This window comes from Dermacentor albipictus, chromosome 4 (genome assembly GCF_038994185.2).
Source record: "Dermacentor albipictus isolate Rhodes 1998 colony chromosome 4, USDA_Dalb.pri_finalv2, whole genome shotgun sequence".
Taxonomy (NCBI): domain Eukaryota; kingdom Metazoa; phylum Arthropoda; class Arachnida; order Ixodida; family Ixodidae; genus Dermacentor; species Dermacentor albipictus.
In genome coordinates this window covers 100,779,015-100,794,448 of record NC_091824.1, presented here as the reverse complement: position 1 = coordinate 100,794,448, position 15,434 = coordinate 100,779,015, and the positions used below count along the sequence as shown (strand labels likewise).

Below are 15,434 nucleotides of genomic sequence, written 5' to 3'. Positions count from 1 at the left end.
AAGAGTCTCTTCTGTGTCGGTTGTAGCTGGGAGTTGCCTTCACGAAAGCTTATTCAGGACTAATTTGAATGGCTGATAGTCCTGCATGTGATGTTTGCGGATACAAAAAAGAACATTGACTACTTATTGTGCCACTGTCCTCAATTTCAAGCACGAAGACAATCTTTGTCCGACACATTGAGGAAACTAGAGGATCGTCTTCTTAGTGAACACACAGTACTAGAGCACCGCCCCCGCCGATCATCAGCTCAGTTGGCAGTGAAGGCACTTTTGTGCTTTCTGAGAACGCCTGGTTTGCACGAGCGGCTCTGACTCAAGTACTGTCCGTGCGCGTCTCTATAACCCCTCTCTTTCTTCTCTCTCTTATACCAAAGATACCAAAGAGCAGCGTAAGGGCCGGAACTGCAAATAATTCCGGAAATGCATGTCTACGAACGGTTCATTGGGCTTGGTAGACTCGCAGAAGAGACGCACTGTAATGGCTATCGTAACACAGAATTCAATAAATACTTATGAATAAGTACCCTCAACTTAGCAAACACATCGCTAACTAGACGTAGGAAGCACGTCCTACGGTTGTTAGTGAATACATTCCCACATATTTCTGCATAGGAGAGCATCAAAATTGAGATATGCGGCGCTCTCCAAAGGCGGTCATAGCGGTGACCATAGCGGAGAACGCACACTGCAGGTCGCGTATACCTGTCGCGGAGCTTTGCCCCCCGACTTTCCCATTGTAAAAAAAGAAAAAAAGAAAGAGAAAAAGAAAACAAAAAAAGAAACGAAGCGCAAAATGGGGCGTTCGAAGAAGGCGCCGTCTTTGAGACAAAGGGACTGACTCGTCTCACGCCAGCGGCCAGTCGGCCTTATACCCGATGGAAGCCTGTTCTTATAGCGTTATACTCACTCGTAAACGACGCCCCGCTGGGTCATTGAGGCGTGGACTGCGCCTATACGTTCGCCTCTGGTGCGGTCGCTAGGCGGCTCGGCGCTCGTGACTGTTTGCTTTTTCGAGCGCCTCGGTAAACAGAAACGGGCTCGGGGTCGCGCTGGGAGGCGCGGGAGGACCGGAGGGAGGAGGGCAGTGTCCCTCGATCACGTCCACAAAATAGAAGAGTCGGGCCTCGCGCGGAGCTACTGCGCCTAGGTAACGCCGGTTCCGTGGGAAATGGGAGGAACGGCCAAATCTCATCGCTGCCTTCTACGGTTGTTTCGCGCCGACTGCCGTCAAAATTTAGCGAAAACTACCCCGGCTGCTCAGCTCTCTGGATTCTCAAACAAAGGCTGCCTCTTGCGAACAATGCCTAGGCACATAAAAAAAGAAGTCTTCGTCTACACAGAGGTAGGCAGTGGGGAATCATTGACTATTTTAAGATTTAGGACATTTCCATTTTTCCTTTTATGCAGGAACAGAGGAATTGTCAAGGCAAACGCGTGTCTCAACAGCGACACCACTCAGAAAGGTCCCTTCATTCAAGTGTGCTGATTTTGAAAGTAGAGCTGGGTTTTAGCAGAAGCAACTTATAACAGTCTCGTATCTTATTGTTTTCTGTAACGCGATAATTTCTAAACATAAAGGTTGGTGAAGAGACAATGAGTCCGCCACGTGGACTTGTATCTTTTGTGTCATTCGTATGGAGCGATCCATCCCGTTAGTTTCCCTTATTAAACTCTGGACGTCACATTTTTTCAGACGTTGGTACTGTGTTTCTCAAAAACTGTTATTTCAGGAAAGAATGCATTTTCTGTACATTCACATAATATAATCGGTTTCGTATTTTTTTTATACCTCCGGGAAGAAATTGTTAGGAAAGTAAGAGGCAGTCTCGAAACGGTACCTTGGCGTTGCGGAGATGGCACTTTGATTGGTAAAGTTGCACTCACCTGCAAATAAACAATGCAAAATAAGGGAATAAGGAACTTGATTTTGCTTATTTACTAACGCGTTATTTAGTAACACAATTTATCGGCGTAAGAGTAGACGCTATAGTAATGTTCTCACTAAAGCTCAACGATTTGAATGTCTATGTGGGTCTCATCGTGAAGACACCGTTATACAGACACAAACCTCTGCGCAATGTATCCAAACAGTCATATTGTCGTGATTTTCTGCTTCTGTTTTCAAAGCATCTGAAGACTTGTCAGATTTACCGGGAACATTCTTATACACCAGCAGAAATATCCACATTGTCGGATAGCTCTGAGAGAGAGAGAGAAATGAGACATGAACAAGAAAGGGGGGAAAGCAGGAGGGCGGGGGGTGGGGGGGGGGGGGAATTGGGAAGCAATGAACAGCAAGAGCGGCAATGTTAGTTGCGTTGTGCATCTGTTTCAGCTACTAGAACACTCTCACCCTGCGGTGGCAATCTCGGTGCATCGAAACAAACAGCCCTTAAAGAATCTAAGAACGGCGAGAAGAGACACACACAAAGCATCGCGATTTCTTATTTATTTGCTTCCACGCTTCCAATCGTGTCCTCTTTCCAAGCTCTTCGCGTTTCAACGGCGTGCTTCTCTGGCAGAAGCCCATCATAGAGGGAAAGATCAATGGGCCCGGACCGTGTGGTAGCGAAACAAAACTAAATAATGAAGAGCTAAAGTTTCTTCCCAGGGTCGATACCGACAGTAATCCCGTGGCCGAAAAACAAAACCCGCATGGTCTCTCTCCTTCCCATCCTCCATCTTTCCTCCTCTCCCATTTGCCCACATAGAAATCTTTGTGCGGCGACGCTGAAACACCGAGCACTCCGTGCGACCATTTCGCCTCGCACTTTGTCCGCCGACCGCGTCGGCGTCCCTTTCCCGAACGCTTTCCCTCTCCGTATAGCAACTGAGTCAGCACAGGCAACATTTCGAAGACAGAGAAACACAATAAAGTGTATCGACAAAAGTAAACATACTGAGCACAAAGTGGAAATAGTAGCTGTGTTGACGACCCAGTACAGAGCTTGATCGCTCCTTTCCTTCTTCCTTTCTTTCCTTCTTTCTTTCTTTCTTTCTTTATTATTCGCCGCAGTGTCTCAGTGGCTATGGCCTTGTGCTGCTGAGCATGGTGTCGCAGGTTCAATCCCCAGCCGCGGTAGCTGCATTTTGATGGTGGCGGAATGCAGAAACGCTCGTGGTACTTTGCTTTGGGAGCACGTTAAAGAACCCTGCAGTTAGACAAAAGTAAACCGGAGCTTCTTAAACAGCGTTCTTCACAGCCCACTCTGCAGTTTCGGACCTTCAATCCTATAATCTGTCTCTCGGCCTTATTTATTCATTAGTTTTCCACGTTCGTTCGGGGTTGACGCCCCTACATCTGTTTGTAATTCATTCTGTTCGTTATATACGGTGATACAAAGGTGGTTAGCTCGCAAAGTATTCTCTCTCTCTCTCTCTCTCTCTCTATATATATATATATATATATATATATATATATATATATATATATATATATATATATATATATATATATATATATATATATATATATATAGTCCGATTAATAAACGTCTTTCTCTCTCTCTCGCTCCTAAAACATGTTTGCTTCTATCGCTTACGGTAGAAAATAACCCTCCCCGCGCCCAGGCATGCCTTTCCTCGAAGAAGGGTATGGTATTTTAATTGCTTCTAATTTCGAATGCGCGCGGCGCGTCCTCTTATTAAATCGCGTTCTCTTTCACCTTCACAGCAACGCCATATTCATAACGAAGAACATTCCGATTGAGAATTTCACCGTCACGTTGAGCAGCAAAGGCTGGAACTGAAAACGAGGGCAAAAGCAAACACAAGACATTGTATATCAAAAAAATTGAGCGTGTTTTTATTTGTGCTGAACTTGACGCACCCTTCAAGAGAAGAGCCACGTTCTCAGTAAAAGAACAGACAAGTGTACACATACGCACCACAACAAAGAAACACGAATTACTGTTCTCCGAGAAATACTAACAAGCCCAACTTCCATAACAACTTCCGGTTTACTCAACCGTAAGAAGGAGCTCTTTCTTAGGCAGCCATGGGCGGCGTTATTTGCTTTTGAAATGCAGAAAAACAGGCCCCGTGCTTACAGCACCACTAATGCCCCCGATGATGTTGCATGGGAGACGAAAACACAGTTTGCGGGGACAAAACGAGCAAAGATATGTATAAAAAGAATAAGAGTGTGTTCTTCGCTTGCACTCGCCTTTAATGGTCACGGTATACGTTGTTGTTATTCGATGCTGTCCGGAGTGCCCCGTTAATTCAGTCAGAGCGACCTGATAGCTCTTCTCCGTTTTCCTCAGAGGAACCGCGTTCTTTTCACATTGATTACAGTTTTGATTCGCAGTGGCAGGAGAGCCTATGAGTGCGCTCCAGTAATATGCCCAGGAAGTTCCGATTATATGAGGAGTGGGCGCAGTAAGAAAAGCAAATGGTAAAAAACACCGGCTGGCTCTTTGTGAAAATAATGATTTCCAGGGAAGTTCGAGACGCACGAGAGACAAAACGCCGAGTATTGCGAGCACTGCGGCGCTCTCATGAGGCAAGCATGGCGAGGAAGTAACAGGGGAGCAAGTAAGTACGGTTCGGCAGAAGGCAGGGGAAATCAGGCGGGGGTTGGCCTAGAAAAGAAGCAAAGAGTGAGCGGACATAAGCAAGATCTAATTTCAGAAAGACCCACGGCTGGGATTTACCCTGGAGACAGCCTGCTCGACGAGCTGGGGGGATTTAGACAGTGCCGGGAAAAGGTACGTGAAGAGGAAAAGGTAAAAAATAATAAAAAAAACATTGAAAAAGAAAAGATCCAGTGCGACTCTTAGAGGAACGAAGGTGTTCTATACGTACGTGTGGTGAAGCCCTGGAGGGCATAGACTGCTTCTCTGCAAAGTCGGCGAAGCGTTGCAGGCAACGCCAAGCTACAGGCAATACTAATCTGAGTGCCTGTGCGGTTCCACACACCTTCCTCAGCGCGCCTCTTGTAGCTTCACACTGATCCCAAGTTCTCGGCGCGACGCATCTTAGCAAACAGCGCGAAAAGCCGCACCAACTATAGCTCAACTGTGTGCGTTTTTACACGCTTGTGTTTTGTGAATATTTGAGGGCCGTCGCTACAGCGACTAGGCTCAAGAGCATGGGCGCCACAAGCCCTGTATACCCTCGCTTTTCATGACTATTCGGCAAAACACGCAGAGAGTCCTTGCACGAGAAACTTGTCATCATATTGTGATCGTTAAGTGAAGATTTGCGAGCTGTTCCCATAAAATCTTCAACTTCAACACACACACACACACACACACACACACACACACACACACACACACACACACACACACACACACACACACACACACACACACACACACACACACACGCACACACACACACACGCACACGCACGCACGCACGCACGCACACACACACACACACACACACACACACACACACACACACACACACACACACACACACATATATATATATATATATATATATATATATATATATATATATAAATTTCTAGGCCTTATTCTTCACTGAGCGTGTGTGTGTCTTTCTTTTATCTCGCGTTGAAGCAGAAGAAAAATCTATTAGGCCTTTACATCTCTTGGCAAATATTAAGTAATAGTAGCAACGATAACAATCGCGTAATACAGGAAGCTCGTTCAAGCTATTTATTATTGTACTACATTGTGGTGGCATGTGCTATACGTAAGCCGATATGGATACATTGTGACGCCGACTAAACGTCTGATGTAGCTGCGCTTCTTGTGGAACACGTTGTCCACCGTGATGATTCGTAGGACGAATGACCACTTTCAAGAATATAAAGCTGCTACGCAGCAGTTACGAGACGTTCACAAGCATAAATTTGATAGCAAACAAAAAAATGTTCGGCGTTTTCTCAGTGCGTCGAAGAACAGTGGAAGCATAAACGGCTCGGCATCTTGAAGCAACAAATTGTCTTTCCTTGCCTGCTATTCTGGCGCATAAGCGAGCAACGTAAGCTCCATGCATGATTTCGTTAAAACGCATTGCAAGCGTGACCTGCATTCGCCATCACCAGTGGCTAGCCGCTGTTTTTTCGGTGCATTCTTTCGCATGCATGGCTTTTCGAGTTCGTGCCCCTGTCCGAAGGAAATCATGTTTGCGCTGTCATTTGGATCGCCCGATGGACGAGGGTACAAAAACGAAAGAAAGAAAGAAAAATGTGATTATTTGTCGAAGTGAATGTTAAGCCAATAGAAGAGAATTGACAAAACTATCGGTGCATTTCTCGCAATCCTTGGAACAAAATTCGCTCGACCAGCAAGTTTTCCTTCTCCGTGAGCACTGGGCCAAAAGTAAATGGCTTGTTTGCAGTATGTAGAATTCTGGGGCCACTGTTTCACCCGAGCTTTCGTTTCCTTTTTATTTTTCTACCTCACAGGTACGACATTGCCTGAATGTCTCGCATGCGCCCACCGGCGCTCTCTTCAACGGAACATCCTTAACGGCACGGCCTTGCGAATTTGAAATGCAAACGAAACAGGTGACACTTCTAAAATAAACATCGGCACCGTTTGCTAAGAGCGCACAGCAGAAAGGTAACATTCTTTTCCGTTGTTTACTTCCTGTTCTTTTTTTTATGTGACGTCAGCAGGGAGCCTTCGACGTTGAGTTTTACGCGCATGAAAAAGCACGCTCTGCAAACACCTCAAAAATTAAGTTAGCATATCGTTCCGCTGGTCTGGAAGTTCGAGCTCAGCAAGAATATATGAAGGTGATTCAGGGGACCCCAACCTGGCCTCTTCACGTGGCAAGCGCGACGTGTACATTTGCTTTGCTTCCGATCAGCTTCGTTACATAGTGGATATACCGTGGAAGCAAAGTGAGCAAGCGAGGTGACACACTGAGATTCAAACGTAATGTCCATAGAAGTAAACCAATATAAATGTAATGTGGAGACGTCGTTCTTTATTCTTATTATTTGACACACCTATAACTTTTAAATTTGTATAAAGGGCCGATTGTGCGTTCTAAACACCCGAAGCGCGAAAGCTTGAGGGGTGGTTTTACGCAATTTATATAGGGAGGAAAACGAGGTGGGCGCGTTTGGTTGACGCATCTCTGCAGTGATTTATGCAAATGCACTACGAAACGAAGTGCTCCCAAGAGGTTTTATGCGTGATAGACCTTGCTCTATATAAGTCTACATGCATTGTCGCGCTCTGTATGCTAGGATGCATCTGATATACGAGATGGATTGACCGCAACTCATGAACAAGCTACTTCCTTATCCAACGGCTTATTGCACATCGACTGAGTCGTAGTCTTGGTACAGGTGTACGTACTGAACTTCGACCTTAAACTATCGTCACCTCTTTTACGTAATGTACTCTTATGAGCGTTGCGTAAGTTGTCACAATGTTAGGAAATTTTAGAATTTTGCAACTGAAAAGCGACCTACGCTGTATACGCCTCAGTGGTTATAACATTGTGTTACTAAAGATGCAGTCCTTTGTTCACTTCACGGGAACAGTTTTCGCAAAAGAGTTGTTAGAAGTCAAATGTCTGTGGATATGAGGTTTCGCTGAAAGAAAGAAAAAAGAAAATAACTGACAAAGTGGTCAGAAGTGCTTCCTAAGCATACGCTACGGTATCTCTCATATAGCGCAAGTTTAAAGCTGTCCAAACTAACTGAAAAGCTTCTTTAAGAAGCGCGTTAACATTATTCTTATGTTACAGGGATCGCGATAATTCCTGTTCACCCCTTTGTGCCCTACATTTTTTTTTTTTATTGAAGTGAATGTTAGGAGAGGTTGGCGCATTTATGGTGGCACCGGCTACGCCTTGTCACTTGGAAAACGAAACAAATTTGCGTAAAAAGGGAGAATAGCGACAAAATATAACACTCAGTAGAACACTGGATGAATAAAAAATATACGATCCAACAGTACATGAGTCGCAAAGTTCTGTGCATTAGTTCAGTCCACGTACACATATATAAAGTCAGATGTTTCGAACAGCCAAAACACACAACACATGTAATACACTGCAAGTACAGAACAGAATCATACATATTGCGTAAAAGTTGCGGTCACCACATAAACCACTTATGAATCACCCACAACATTTATGTAACTCATTTAGCGTATTCGAATCATCGGGTACCTAATATTTTCCCAAAATGTTGGTGTCCTCTAAAAACTTTTTCAGAGCAAGAAGTGCTCTTTTTTGAAGGCCCGCAGTTGGCCATGGGCCAAGCATCTTTTTAAGAGTGAATGGTCTTCTGTCTAATATACACAAATTAGCTTGCAGTACCGTTCTTTCTGTATCGTATTTCGTGCATTCGAGAAGAAGATGATGCACATCTTGGTCTGGGTGGCCACAAGAACACTGCGGACTAGAGACACGTTTTATTCTGTACAAGAAGTGTTTCGTAAATGCAGTACCAAGACGTAGTCGGTGTACCAATATTTCGAATTTACTGTTTTCTGTTAGAGTTTCCGGCATTGATAAGTTTATACATGGGTCTATAGAGTATAACTCCGAGTTTTTAGTTTGGTGGTCAAACCAGGTAGTATACTGAGGCGACAAGAAATCTGTCTCAGGATCAGGCGGACTTCACTACGCGATAGGGGAAGATTGGTTCTACGTTGGGAGATAGGAAGATTCTACGTTGTTCCACGTCGTGAGATTTGCGCCAGGGCACAGCTGATTTCGTCACCTACGATGACAGCTGGTATTTGCAAGTCCCTTGAGCCCCTGTAGCAGACACTGTTCAAGCAGGCATTGGAGAAAAAAAGAAAAGAGTATGCGAGTATGAATTATTTCGTGCAGCGTGACTCGTCGACCATTGCTATCTTTATATGCGCTGCGCCAGGCCCCATTCGACACAAATGCACTCACAAAGAAAGGAACATAAGAAAAGCAGCAACTGCGTCATCACAAGGTCACGCTGCACTCCTGTGAACCCCTTGACATTTCTTTCTAAAGCTCTCCAGCCAGGGGTGCTCAAGCGAGGTGTTCCCGCTCCAAAAGCGGCCTATTGATTTTGTCAAAGGCCATATCCCCGCTACTTCTCGCGGAGAGCCAGAATAAGGGAAATGCGTGCGCCGCCATTCCACGAGCAAGGCTTATTAATAACTGAACGTTTGGATATAGCTCTACGAAAAGCGAGGGCTTCACTCCTCAAAGGCACTGTCCACGGTGACGGCCTCACTTAATCTGTAGCGTTTGCGGGAAGCGTGGAGCCAGAATATCGCTACAGCACGGTTACAAAACAGTCGAATTGCAAAACCGATGGTTTTGCTTAAACGATCCATCCCAATTCTCCGCCATAGCTTATGATTTGCGCGGCAAACTGCTGCGTTGAGCAAGACTGCGATTGCATGCAACTTCTCCTACTTTGTAGGGTGTATAAAAGCGTAGAAGTTGCAGGGCGTGCCGCTTCAGCGCTGCACATGGAATCGTTTAGCGTGTTCGCCATTTCGAGGAGGTCCGGGTTTAACGACGACCCACTACTCCTTTTCTCTATTTAATGCGACATCGCGAACGTCCTCCGCTATATCGACCGCACGCCGTCTTACGGCATAGAAATGTTGCCAGAAGAGCACTAATGGCAGACTGCGTCCGATAGGGTTTTGAGCCTTCCAAATTTGTTCTATATGGAGCTCGAGGGTGAATGCCTAGCGACCGAACAAGTGCCATTATTATTGAGCTCAGCGTCGATGCGTCTAATATAAATCCGATGCACTGGATTTGCGGGCACTGAACACCCGCTCATGCCCAATGCCGGATGAGTAAATTAATTGGCAGGTGCAAACAGTAGGTTTCGTGTACAGTAGTTTTCGTAGTAGTTACTCTTGGTTTCATGTACAGTAGGTTCGCGGAATTGAGTGCCGAGTTGTACGGCACGGATTTGGGCCTGTATTACAAGTAATATTTCGGTTACGTAAGTACGTTTTTATTCTTCGTTTTTTTATTCGCCGGTGTTCGGATGCCTACTACTGAAAACAGCAATCGGCATGATTACACGATGATCTGCACTCTCATGACCGATTGCTTAGGGCACTTACGTAACGCATTTCTTGTTTCTTTTCTCAAAATAAGAACCCCGGAGAGCTTGTTTGCTGAGAACGTTGCATGAAGCCAAGAGACAATGAAAGAAGCGAAAGTATAGGCAGAGATAACTGTTCTCCTTAACTTAAATGTATATGAAAGCGGACGAAAAGACAAATTACGTCAGGTGGAAGCTAACCGTACATAAGTACGTTATGCTTCTAACACCAACAAAACTGGTTCAATTATTGTTTAATGCAAGTTATTTCGCGATAATGGCACTCAGCGTAAAATGTTACTAGAGTCTGTTATTTATAAAATGTGCACCAATTTTCGCGAGAACATAACTTCTCATTGTTTACTTTTGGCACGTGACACCCCAGAATATCTTTTTAACTATTACTTGAACTATTCTTGACGTCAGCCTTGCTGATCACCGTTACTCGAACAAATTTTATTTCGCCTGGCACTAGTACTTAGCAGAATTCAGGTAAACGACATGTTATGTGAATTTATCACATTATTACATTACGTCATATAGCTTTAATCGGCTATTCATATAAGTTCTTCCTGCATGCACACAATTTCTGCGCTGTACTAGAACTGCATCAGTACTTCTTAAGTCTAAAGCCACATTTATTCGCTTCAAAACAAATTATGGGTTGCTATTGATAATGTTCGGGACCGCATATTACTACAGCGGAGCGCAGAGTCGTTACAGAGGCCATCAATAAAGCCAGCTTCCTCATACCCCTGTCACACGGGCAAACTTGAGTGCACTTTGAACGAGCGCACTTCATCGCTAGTGTCATTTGCAGGCTGCCACACGGACACTTAGTGACACTTATTGCATAGCGCGCTCGTCAGCGAGTGTGTTCGGCAAACACCCTCCGCGGCGGCGAAGTGCGTATACCTTCGTTAGCAATGAGTTACAAAATAAAGTAATACTGAAAGCAGTCAGGAGTAATTTTTATAACATTTTGTTTTTAAATTGCTAACGTTACAAAGTAACAAACTGTGCCACACTGCAAAAGAAAAACAGTAAAAAAAATTAAAAAATGTCCTGGCTCTCGAGCCGATTACGGCCCCTCCGGGTAATGGCCGCGCAGATTGACGCAACGTGTCGTTTGGACTCGTACTGGCCAAGTCTTGTTGCCTTGTCTTGGCTCGTGATGATTAACATTATTGAGGTTGCGATGAATTACTTCACTTGCACTCAAGTTTACTGGAAATGCTGTTTCTAACAATAACAGTGTTTTTGCGCACGCATTGTTAAATTACCAAATGTATGCTTTGCCTTCTAACTCACCAATTTCCGTCGCCACCAATTTGCAAGAACACTTTTACTTTTAGTGTAGCAGCACGCCCCCAAAATGACACTCAGCGCGCTGAAGTACACTTGCTCAAAGTGCACTTCAGTTTGTTCGTGTGAGAAGATATTAACGCTTAAGCATTTTTTGACGACTACTCCAGCGAAGTCTGTCTGTCACGTGAGAAGTGTAATGCCTTGTATCTGCACAAAAATGCGTAATTTGCGTAATTAATACATTTAATCGTTATTATGGTGTAAATGCAGATGATCGGTAGCTTTATAAGTTATGAGGAACAATTGAAATTGAAACCAAAAATAAAAAGTAAGATTGACCAGAGAAAATACACATGATCAGATTTATACCTATAGAGATACACAGAGCGCCATAGCAAATGCAAGGAAAGCCTGTAGGTGGGGAGTGCCAACTAAATGGGGGAGTGGGACTACTTGAAATTTGGGGTTGGGTCAACTTGAAATTTAGGGGTGGCCGAACTGACATTTGAGTCTGGACCAATTTGAAATTTAGGGATTGGTCAGCTGAATTTTGGGGGTGGGCCAATTTGAAATTTAGGGGCGGGAGAACTTAAATTTTTTGAGGGCGGCAGCGAACATAACCTTGGGGGTAGGCCAACTCAAATTTGTGGCAGGGCCAACTTCAAATTTTGGAGCGGATCAACTTGCAATTTTGGGGTGGGCAAATTTGAAATTTTGGGGAGTGGGACAACTTGAAATTTAGAAGCGTGTCAACTGAAATTTGGGCGCATACGCTTACGCATGCTTAGACAACTACAACGCAGTCTCTGAATACATATTATTCGTCGCACTGGGTGCGCTATGAAGTAAGCGGAGGTTGGCATACGTCCGCATGCGCCACGAATGGAACATTTGAACCGCAACTACGATTAAGAAGCCGTTCATTGCTTAGACTCTACAGAGCTCACTTCCCCTATCACTACGTTGGACCATTGCAGAGGACACTGCAAGGGGACCCTTGCAGGACACTGGACACTGCAGGGGACCCTTGCAGTTGAGACACTGCACGTACCCGTGCACACGAGGGCTGGACCCCCCCGCGCCTAACCGTGGGGGCCTTGGTGTTTGAGCTGATGCTGAGTATTACCACGGCTTACCCGCCGTGGCTTACCCAGCTGATGCTGAGCAATCACCGGTTGCGCGCCGTGATTGCTTAGTGGCTATGGTGTTTGGTTGCTAAGCACGAGGTCGCGTGATCGAATCCCGGCCACGGCGGCCGCATTTCGATGAGAGCGAAATGCGAAAACAACCGTGTACTTAGATTTCGGAGCCCCCGTTAATACACCCCCGAACCGTCATGTTGAAAAAACAGAGTTTTATAGCCTCATTGATCAGCTTCCCGAGCCTTACATATTCGTGGGAGATGTTAACATTCACAACTCGATGTGGGGAGACTCACGATGAGACGTGAGAGGCCGAGTCATTGAAAACTTCATGTTGAACTCCGGTGCGCACCTCTTCAATAAGAAGGAACCAAGGTATTATAATCCACACCATAATTCATACTCGTCAGTAGACCTGTCGATGGGCTCCCCTTCTATCTGCCCTAATTTAGGATGACGTGTTATCAAAAATCGATTCGGAAGTGACCACTTCCCAGTAACGCTGAACTTAGTAATCCAACATCGCTCCCCTACGCATGTCCCTCGCAGGAAACTGGCTTCAGCTGACTGGGAAGCTTTTAAGGAATTCAACTACTTATCACGAGATCTTATAATTATTTTACTATAGATCATGCTGTACTATTCTTTACCGCTTTTATCATTGACGCCGCTGAACAGTTCATTCCTCAAACAAGTGGCACTTCATTCAAAGGACGAGTTCCCTGGTGGAATAATGATTGCAGAGAGGCACAAAGGAGACAAAATAAAGCTTGGGGCAAGCTACGTGAATGTCCTACGACGGAAAATCTAATAGAATTTTAACATGTTAAATCCGACGGAATGACGCAACAACAGGCAAAGAAGGTAAGCTGGCAAAAGTTTCTCTCAGGTATAAATTCGCATACTCAAGCGACTAAATTATGGAACGGGCTAAGGAGCCTAAAGGTACAAGAAATTAATTTGTTGCCCCTAGTGAACGACGAAGTGAACAGCTTGGAAGACCAAGCTGACGCTCTTGGCGAACATTTTGAGCGCGTTTCCAATTCTAATCATTACTCCGAGGCACTCCTATAGCACAGAAAAATAGCAGAATGGAAGGCCATCGACCGCAAATGCCGACAGAACGAATCCTATAACCTGGCTTTTAACATTGCAGAGTTGAGAGCCTCCCTGACTGCATGTCAGAGCTCTGCACCTGGACCCGACAGGATCATGTAGGACATGATTAAACACCTATCCAGTGATACTCAAACAACGTTACTCGCAGTTTTCAATGCTATATGGACTGTCGGGTACCTTCCTACTGCATGGAAAGAAGGCCTTGTCATCCCGATTCTGAAACAAGGCAAAGACCCCACATCGGTTACAAGTTACCGCCCAATCGCCCTCGCAATTTCTATGTGCAACCTTATTGAAAAAATAATAAAGCATCGTCTTTTACACTTCCTTGAGTCAAGCAAAATTATTGATCCATATCAGTGCGGTTTTATAGAAGGACGATCTGCAAACGACCATCTCATGAGCATCGAAGCGAACATTCGTGATGCCTTCGTACATACACAATCCTTCTTATCCGTGTTTCTCGATACGGAAAAGGTGTACGATACAAGCTGGCGTTATGGAATCCTGCGGGACCTGTCGGCGCTGTGCGTCCGCGACAATATGTTAAACATAATACAAAGCTATTCATACAATCGCAAATTCCGGATGAAAATGGGTAATGCACTGTAGCGCACATTCATATAGGAAACTGGGGTACCCCAGACAGGTGTACTCAGTTGCACGCTCTTTGTCGTTAAGATGAACACACTTCGTACATCATTACCACCGGCTATTTTTTATTCCGTCTACGTAGACGACATACAAATAGGTTACATAACTTACAGTGTGTTAGAGACAGGTACAGCAGGGCTTAAACAAGGTGTCCAAGTGGGCAGACAAAAATGGATTTAAAATCAACCCCCACAAAAGTTCTTGTGTTCTCTTTACAAGAAAAAGAGGCCTGCTTCCAGATCCTGTTGTAGAAATGTGTGGACAACAAACACCTATCAACAAAGAGCACAAGTTTCTAGGTGGTATACTTGACTCCAGGCTTACTTTCATTCCACACATGAAATATCTTAAACCAAAATGTCTAAAAACAGTGAACTTACTGAAAATCCTATCCCACACAACATGCGTTAGCAACAGGAAGTGGTTTATTGAATCTTTAAAGGAGCCTAATTCAATCGCGATTGGACTAAGATGTCACCCCGAGCGCGCTAAAGATATCAGATCCTGTCCAGCATCTGAGTATCCGCCTGGACACTGGCGAATTCAGAACAAAACCCGTCGAATGTCTATATGTAGAGTCATATAAGTGGTCACTTCATTTTCAGAGAGCATACATCAGCTTCACCCATTTTCTCACAGTGCACTCTAATCAGGAACATACGTGTTCCACAACCGTTAACGACTTGGGGCGTGCGACACTTTTTTGTGACACTACTTTTCTCACTGCGTGTGAGAGAACTTAGCGAAGAAATGGACGTCCCAATTCTAAAACATCGCGTAATACCTCCAGCTAAGCTATTACCGTTCTGGGAGTGGCACGTGATAGAATGCGATGCATCATTTGTAGAGGTCACAAAGCACGCTCCTGAACTCGAAATCGCAATGCATTTCCGTGAACTTCAATCGAAGTACTCTTGCTCCGAATTCTACACATACGCGTGAAAGTCACACGCTGGCGTATCTAACGCTGCGGTTGGTCCTTCTTTTTCTAAATCTTACGTATTGAGCCCCCTAACAAGTATCTTCACTGCAGATATATACAGCACTGTCTGCGGTAAAACATATACGGAAATTAAAACTTGAGAGCAATAAAATTCGCAGACACGTTAAGTCTTGTCAACGCGTTAATGCGTTTACAATAATACAAATCATGTATTTATTGAACTTTACTCACTCTTGTGTAACATTTATTTATCTCATAGACGTGTAGT

At 44.7% G+C, this 15,434-nt stretch overlaps 1 protein-coding gene and 1 long non-coding RNA gene across 3 annotated transcripts in view; one reads left to right on the top strand and one right to left on the bottom strand.

The window, feature by feature from the left end:
• The window catches only part of LOC135904603 (uncharacterized), a 66,957-nt gene extending 53,259 nt beyond the window's left edge, over positions 1-13,698 (top strand). Inside the window, exons 3-4 of the long non-coding RNA XR_010565169.2 lie at positions 6,389-6,545; positions 13,607-13,698. This is a non-coding gene — a long non-coding RNA (uncharacterized lncRNA). The remainder of the gene's footprint in view (positions 1-6,388; positions 6,546-13,606) is intronic.
• LOC135904588 (uncharacterized) overlaps positions 1-15,434 on the bottom strand; it is a 348,163-nt gene that overhangs the window by 276,877 nt on the left and 55,852 nt on the right. The window lies entirely within an intron of this gene.